The sequence below is a fragment of the Echinops telfairi genome, unplaced genomic scaffold (genome assembly GCF_000313985.2).
Source record: "Echinops telfairi isolate 266 unplaced genomic scaffold, ASM31398v2 ScPeMD7_7410;HRSCAF=8448, whole genome shotgun sequence".
Taxonomy (NCBI): Eukaryota; Metazoa; Chordata; class Mammalia; order Afrosoricida; family Tenrecidae; genus Echinops; species Echinops telfairi.
The window spans coordinates 12,796,180-12,804,441 of NW_022111310.1; positions in this window are offsets into that span (position 1 = coordinate 12,796,180).

Sequence of the window (8,262 nt, forward strand, 5' to 3'; positions counted from 1 at the left end):
CAAGCTGCACGTAGCGAAAGTAGAGACTCCAGTTGCGTGGACAGAACACAGGGCCAGATGATAAGATATCTCCCAGTGGTCTCCCTCACTCTCTGCCATTCCGACTCAAAGCAATGCTGTACGACGGAGTAAAGCTGCCCCTGGTGGGTTTCCTAGACTGTAATAGTTATGGGCATTAAAACCCTCATCTTTCTCCCTTAGAGGCGGCTGGTGGGTTAGAAAGGATGACCTTGAGGTTAACAGCCCAATGCGTAACCCACTACGAAATCAGGGCTCCCTAGGAAATATGTAACTTATGTGTAATTCATTTTTTCAATACTTAAAATATATTCTTGACTACTCGCTGTTTGCTAAGGAGCCGCATAGCATTTGACAATCTGAGAGCCAAAAGTAGGTGAAATGTGGAGACGAAATTAAGGCGAGAACAACCAGGTGTCCCATGATAGTTAGGAACTGAGGAACAGGAAGAACGGAGGAAGACAGACGCACATACAGTCAGGAGAATAAGCTGAGAGGGGCCTCCCCACAAACCCCAATTCCCAGGGTCTCAGACCAAGGCCATGCGGCTCCCTAAAAATGTCAAATGGTTTTTCCATATCACTTTTCTTATTGCATGTCACCCACTTCAGAAAATAAGGCCGAGAACCATGAAATGCTACCTACAACTTCTTTGAAGGCTTAGAAATCCTGCAGTTGCCACTTGGGAAACAGCACACACAACCAGAGACGGGAGCTGATAGAAAAATGCGCGTCAGAGTTAGGGACTAGTTGGTGCAAAACTTCAACTCCTTAGAAGATCGTTAGAAAAACATTGCCAAAGAGCCCACATTGAAGTTGATCCTTTGTTCTGAACCCGTCCTGCACGGCCGAAGACCTTGACTCGTTTCATCTCTCTTTGAAACACAGAGTCAATCCATCAAGTAATTAGCTTAATAATTCAAAAAAGCATATCAGTGATCTTGGTCTTTCAGGTTAAATTTGTGGGCTTTTCCACATATATTTGTTTCAATATTCTGATGCATTTAAACTGACTTTGTTTTTCAAAGTTATTTTTAACAAATGTCCCTGTAACTTAATTCATTTCATTTACCACAGAAGTACATTAAAAGATGCTAACATTTTTTTCTTTTTTACTTCGGCATGCTTTTCATTTTATGGAAGTATGCTGCCAGGACCATCTTTTTCCCTATGTAATGAGTTTGTAACTACCTGCGTAAGCAAACACGGGCATTAAGTGGGATTTAGTAGTAGCTAATGGGATGCCACAAGTCCCATCATGTTTTTCCCTACTGGCTTCTCTCTTCTGGCTTCATGCTGTGCATAAATCATTTGGGGACCAGGTGCTCAACTTCTGGCTCTCTCTCTTACATTTAGTTTCATCTATATTGGCAAAGATCATCACCCACGTGATTTGACCACATTTGCCCTTGGGGGAGTTTGGTTAATTGTTTGTTTGTGCCTCTTAAAAGTGAGTGCAGGGCTAAAAAGGATCCATTAGAAGATCCTAGATAAAGTGGGAGAAAAATGTAGAACAACCCCCCAAATCATAAAAGAGACCAGGCTTACTGATTGGTGACAGACTGGGGGCACACTTAAGACTACGGAATTGAACTCACCTGTGGGTTAAAATAGTCAGCTATTTTTAAACCGTTTTATTGGCATTTAACTCATATATCATACAATTCAATCATTCAATCCTATGGTGAAGAATTGTGTAATCATCGCCACAATCAATTTTGGAACATTTTCTTCTTTCTTGTACGCACTGTTATTAGCTCCTAATTTCCCCCCAACCTCCCCTGCCAGACCCCTAACTATTTAAGATCAAATTGCTTCGGATCAAAAGGGCAGTAATTATCCAAAGATAAAGGCCCAGAGGGCTGGGAAAGAATCGGAGAGATGGAGAAAGGAAACCCGGGAAGGAAGTGGGGCGCCTGAGGGGACGTTGCGAGGATTGCGATACGTGAGCTGACGTGAAATGTGTGTGAGCTGCTGAGTGTGACTCTGATGATGTCATCTCTCTGGAACCTTCATCTCATTCACAGTAAAAAGGGTTGGTTTTGTTCTGCATTGCTTTGCCTTGCTAACGCTTTTAAATGAGCGCAGGGGTTACCTTTTATTCTAAATGATCTTGACAACCACCCGGCAAGTCCATGACCAGTGGGATCTAGTTTCCACAGACTCTAGATCCCTAACACCAGAAGTATTATTATTCACCTACTAAGAGCCTCGGGATCACAATTCCTACATTACTTTGTCAAATAAGATTACGAATATGGGTGCTTCTACAGTGCAGAAGAGATTCTATACATATTTTTATAAAGACACACCGTATGCATGTGTTTTTTTCTCAGCTTTTTTCCTCCATTTTAGTTATTTTGTGGTTGTTGAAAATATATACACAGCAAATATATACGTAGCAAAATATGGTAGTTACATAACCTGCTGTCAACTTGAGACTATTAAGAGTGAAGAGGTAGAGTTTAGCCTGTCAATCAGGTCACAGCTTGATGACCTCATTTGGAGGTGCTATAGAGATAAATAGCTCACTGGAGGCCAGACCCACTCTCTCTGTGAGACATTCCTGTTGAAAAACATGGAGACACACGGATGGAGCCAGAGCCCTGGAGCTGGAGGAGCCATGTGGAGATCCACACCAGTGCTGAGATGCTTCCACAAGACTTTTCACCCACTGGCCTGTGTTCTTCCTGCTTTGGGCATTACTGCATGTGCTACGTGAGTTTGTAGAAGAATTCATGGACTAATATCGAACATATGGGCTAATATTGGACTTAAGAATTTGATCTGGACTGTGATGTTTTCTTAATATACAATTACTCTTTATATAAAGCTCTTTCTTATATACATGAGTGTCTATTAATCTGTTTCTCTAGTCAACCCAGACTAACACACACATCATATACCTTCCAATCCAATCATTTCCACGTGTATAATTCAGTGATGTTGATTACATGCTTCCCTTTGTACAGCCATTCCCACACTCCTTGTAGGAGTTGCTCCTCCCTCATTGATACAACCTCCCTCCCTCCTAAGGTTTTTGTCAATGCAACCCCATACAGTGTACATATGTATATTGATCACTTAGATACATGTTTCTCTTTGATCTTCAGAATAACTCTGGAAAGAAAGTGGCAGGTCATTGCTATTGTTCAAATGAGGAGCCTGTGAGGTTAGATAGTTTGACACGCTTGTCTCAGAGATAAACTCACCACTGCTTCCTGTGCTGGCCACACTCCAGTTGGCGAAGGTATCGCTTCTCAAACTTGGCTGCACATTGGAACACTCAAAAAAGAAATACTAATATCTGACTCTTACCCCAAGTGGCAGACATAACCTGAAATTAGGGTCTTAAAAATTTTTAAACCAGGTCTGTTTCATTTAATACCTTTTTTAATTAAGCTTTTTATTTTGACTTGCATGTATGCAAGTAGACTTGCTTGCATACAACTCTAAGAAAGAGGAGGGAGAGAGCCTATGTACATTTTACCCACTTTCTCCAAATGGTAACAGCTCTCAAAACTATTGAATACTATCTCAACCATGATACTGGCATTCAACCGTCCCAAACCCTCATGTTATTCTTTTAACGATACCCCACTCACCCCCATTTCTAAAGGAGATGACTACTACTCTGTGCACCATGCCTGTCGTCAGCATTTCAGGAATGCTATATGAACAGAATCATGTGGACTATTGTGACTCTTTCCACTACCCTTGAGCCCCTAAAGAATAGGTCACTGCATCGTTGTCCCAAGGAGTGGCTAGTGGGTTTGAACCTCTGAACTTGCCATTTAGCACCCCAACACTTACAGGGCACCACCCCATGCTTGATAGAGAATCAGCAAGGGAGAGGAAAACCTTCAATGAGATGGAATGGCACAATGGTCACAACAAGGGGTTCAAACATAACAGTCATTGGGAGGCTGGCAGGACTGGGCAGCATTTCCTTCTCTCATACATAGGGTTGCTACGAGTCGGAACTGACTAGACAGCACACAACAACAACAACAACATAGGGGGAAATACTCCCGCCTGCTAATTTCAAGTTGTCAACAGTATAACAACTGGCATCTAAAATTCCTAAATATTTGACAACCAGTTCTCACAAACCATTGAGCCAATTCCAGCAAAGCAATCCCCCACTTCCCCATATAGCTAGCTCACCCGCCCAAGCTGGTTAAGAACCTCTACAAGTATCTATAGGGTCAAAACAAGACAATATCAAATAGAACATCCTGCGTGGTGTTTGTGAGACCAACGTAATCTCTCAAAAACTCCATATGTGGACAACTCTTAGGACAAACTTGTTAGTAAATATTGAGAGGGGAGAACTAGGGCTTTCTACTCCTTTAAAAAGCTACAGTCTCAGGAGCCCCCAGGAGCAGTTTGGCCCTGTCCCATTGGTCGCTAGGAGTGGAATCAACTCAACTGCAGCGAGTGAGAGGGGAGAGACCAGACTACTAGGACGGACTTGGAGGGTAGCAGTGAGGATAACAAGTCGCCCGTCTAAATAATTGGATTTTCCCACTTGATGTCACTCTAATCTAATACTTATGTCTCTGGAAACCTCAGGCAAGCTAATCGGCTCCCTTGTGGAAAATATTGTCATTCATTGAGGTAATGACATGACACGATATTGGCTGTGTTTACTTGAAAGATCAATTATCATTTTTTCTTGAAAACAAAAATTGATTAATAATATACAGAGAGATAGGAAATAGGCCAAAGAAGCATGACATTTGGAATTACAAAACTGATTTAGCCCAAGACTTTGATTTACCAGGCAGGTGAGCAAGGACAAATTCTTAACCTAAGCCTCCGTGTCTTCAATGAGGGCAAAACACTTGTCATATCTAGAACAGAGACCAGGGACAAGCCAGTTCATTGGCAGGTGCCAAATCACTCACTCTGCACTGGACTCGGTAGTGGGCTTGGGGACAAAAGGCGATGCAAAGGAGTCAGAGTCTCGCCTTGGTGGGCAGACTTCTAACCCAAAGGGCACAGAAGAGCAGGCAGTAGACACTTCCTATGTCTCCAGTTTTAGTGGGTCCTCTAACAGCCCCTAGAACAGCGGTTCTCAACCTGCGGGTCGTGACCCCTTTGGGGGTCGAACGACCCTTTCACAGGGGTCGCCCAATTCATAACAGTAACAAAATGATAGTCATGAAGTAGCAACAAAAATAATTTTATGGTTGGGGGGTCACCACAACGTGAGGAATTGTATTAAAGGGCTGCAGCATGAGGAATTAAATTGTCTTGCATCATAGCTTTTTTTGTTAGGAGAAAAAAATGAAGTAGTGGTCTTAATATTTCAATCATAAGAGGTCATTCTGATTCTGCCCCCATCCTTTATGCAAATAGTCCTGAAGAATACATTGTTGAGAACTAAAACGGAGGCAGGATGGTCTCCCCTGTAACGGACACAAAACCCTAATGGGTCTCAATAATGAGATTGGATCATTGGTGGGCTTGTAGACCTAGAACCACTGGTGGTACAGGGTAAAGGTGGTAAACTTAGGCCTGGTTTGATTCAGAGAGTTGCAAGAGGTCACAGACCAGCACCTCTGTCTCTCTGAGACCCTATGAGTTTTACATTCTTTCTTGCCTTCGCCTGGAGCTGGCTTCCTTGCTGGCATTTCTCTTCCTCTGCTACCAATCACGAGTCAACGTTGGGCTGCTAACTGCAAGGTTCGAATCCACTAGTCACTCAGGAGAAAGATGAGGCTGTCTACTCCCTTAGGGATTGACACAGCCTCAGAAATCCTACATAAGGTCATTATAAGTAGGATAAGGTGCCCTGGTGGCATAGTGGGTTACGCCTTGGGTTGACAGTTCAAAACCACCAGATGCTCTGTAAGAGAAAAGTGAAGCTTTCTGTTCACATAAAGATTTACAGCCCAGAAACCCACAAGGGCGGTTCTACTCTGTCCCAGAGGGTCGTTCTGAGTCAGAATTGACTGACAGCCGCCATTTCCATCTGGGTTCATGAGTCACATTCGGTTTGAGGGCAATCATTTGACTTTTGGTTTGGGTTTTGATTTGGGTTAGGAGGGAAAAGAGATAAGCACACACAGTCGGTCGCGTTTTTCTGCCGATGTGTTATCTCCTGTTGTGCCCATGGTTGACTTCAGTGAGTTCCTGTCAAGGATGAAGTAATTTATTGTTAATTACTACTGCCCCTACCACATAGGGATGGTTTCAGAAGAGAGTGCCCAGGCAATGAAGGGACTGAGCTAGACTCGTGGAGCTGAGAGAAGCCGCTGAGGAAGAGGAGGTTTGGAGCGGGAGGGGATAGGCACAGGTCTGGGGTTCAGAGAGCTTCAAGACTGGCATGCGGAAGAGGGTACACATGCCAGCACTTATTTCCTGTGGGATGATGGACACTTCACGTTGCCCTCTATTATCCTCCGTGTTTGGGTCAGTATCACTCACTGCTCCGGGGTTATGAGCAATAGTAACGAATGCTCACCAATCAATCGAAAGTTAGATTGAAGCCATAGGAATGTAAGAAGACATCAGAGTGGTAAGGATGTTGGCAACCTGGAAAGAAAAACTATACACGGATGGCCACAAATCTTGTCACCTTCAGCCTGTGGACCCCCGTTGGCAACCCCGCTACGCAGGGAAGAGCTCAAGTTCCTCGGGTGGCACCAAACTCCTGCCATCCTGAGGTTCCCTAGCTCTGCATGAGAACCCCATTTAAGTCATGGAATGAGGTCATGGGAAACTACAAGGCAGGAAGACATTAGGGATCAGAGCCTGGTTTTTCCCCAGCTCCTCAGCCCCAGCACAAGGCCCAGAGCAGAGGTAGCCTAGAGTGTCCCAAATCTGGACTCTGTAAAGTGGAGGGGGGGGGGTTTGCAGGTTCACTTGATAATCCATCCACGACGACACCAACATTTGATCCCAGAGCTAGATGTGCACCTGGTCATGCACATATGAGATCAGAAAGTGGGAGGGGGGGGCACAACCACTAGACAGACAGCCATCCACCAGCTGACACTTTGATTCTCCTTCCACCCCTAGTACAACTGCCTCCCATCTTTCCAATACACCTCCTCGCCTTCCCCACTCTCAGGAGGTAAGGCCCTATCTTTCTGCCAATGTGACTGTCCACCAAAGCGCCCAGAAGCAGTGTGTGAGCTCAAGAGAAGGTACTCTTCCGGTCATTTCTAGGGCTTCAGCACTGGATGTGGCCCATAAAAGGTGTTTGGTAGGTGCCTAGGGTTGCTGCCTAGCCATTAAAAACCACGCTTACCCATCAGGGAATGATCTTGACCAGGACCAGGAGCTCTGGGTTCAATCGCTGATGCCGGCCGCCCACCTCCCTCACCAGTCTTCAGTTCCCTCTTATCCACAAGAGGGGCCAAGCAAAACCAGAGGCTGACGGAGGGCACCTGGAGGTGATCAAGCACAAGCAGCTCCTTCAGAGGACTAAAGCCAGACACCTGGTGGTGTGTCTCTAAACCACCACTTCACCACAGGAGCCAGACTCTGGGGCCCTAGGCTGGGAGCCTTCATGTCCTCCTTTGTCCCCAAGAGCTGGCAAGCAGTGTGGGATGGCTGTTGGATCTGCTTTTGAGTCCCAAAGCGGAGCTACCATCCTTTGGACTCTGAGACCGGGTACCCCTTAGAGGGACTGCAAAAGTGGAGGGTTCAGCATGCCCCCACCTGCTTTGCAGCACCCCCCCCACCCCACCCCCACCCCCTACTAGGACGGACTTGGAAGGTAGCAGTGAGGATAACAAGTCGCCCGTCTAAATAATTGGATTTTCCCACTTGATGTCACTCTAATCTAATACTTATGTCTCTGGAAACCTCAGGCAAGCTAATCGGCTCCCTTGTGGAAAATATTGTCATTCATTGAGGTAATGACATGACACGATATTGGCTGTGTTTACTTGAAAGATCAATTATCATTTTTTCTTGAAAACAAAAATTGATTAATAATATACAGAGAGATAGGAAATAGGCCAAAGAAGCATGACATTTGGAATTACAAAACTGATTTAGCCCAAGACTTTGATTTACCAGGCAGGTGAGCAAGGACAAATTCTTAACCTAAGCCTCCGTGTCTTCAATGAGGGCAAAACACTTGTCATATCTAGAACAGAGACCAGGGACAAGCCAGTTCATTGGCAGGTGCCAAATCACTCACTCTGCACTGGACTCGGTAGTGGGCTTGGGGACAAAAGGCGATGCAAAGGAGTCAGAGTCTCGCCTTGGTGGGCAGACTTCTAA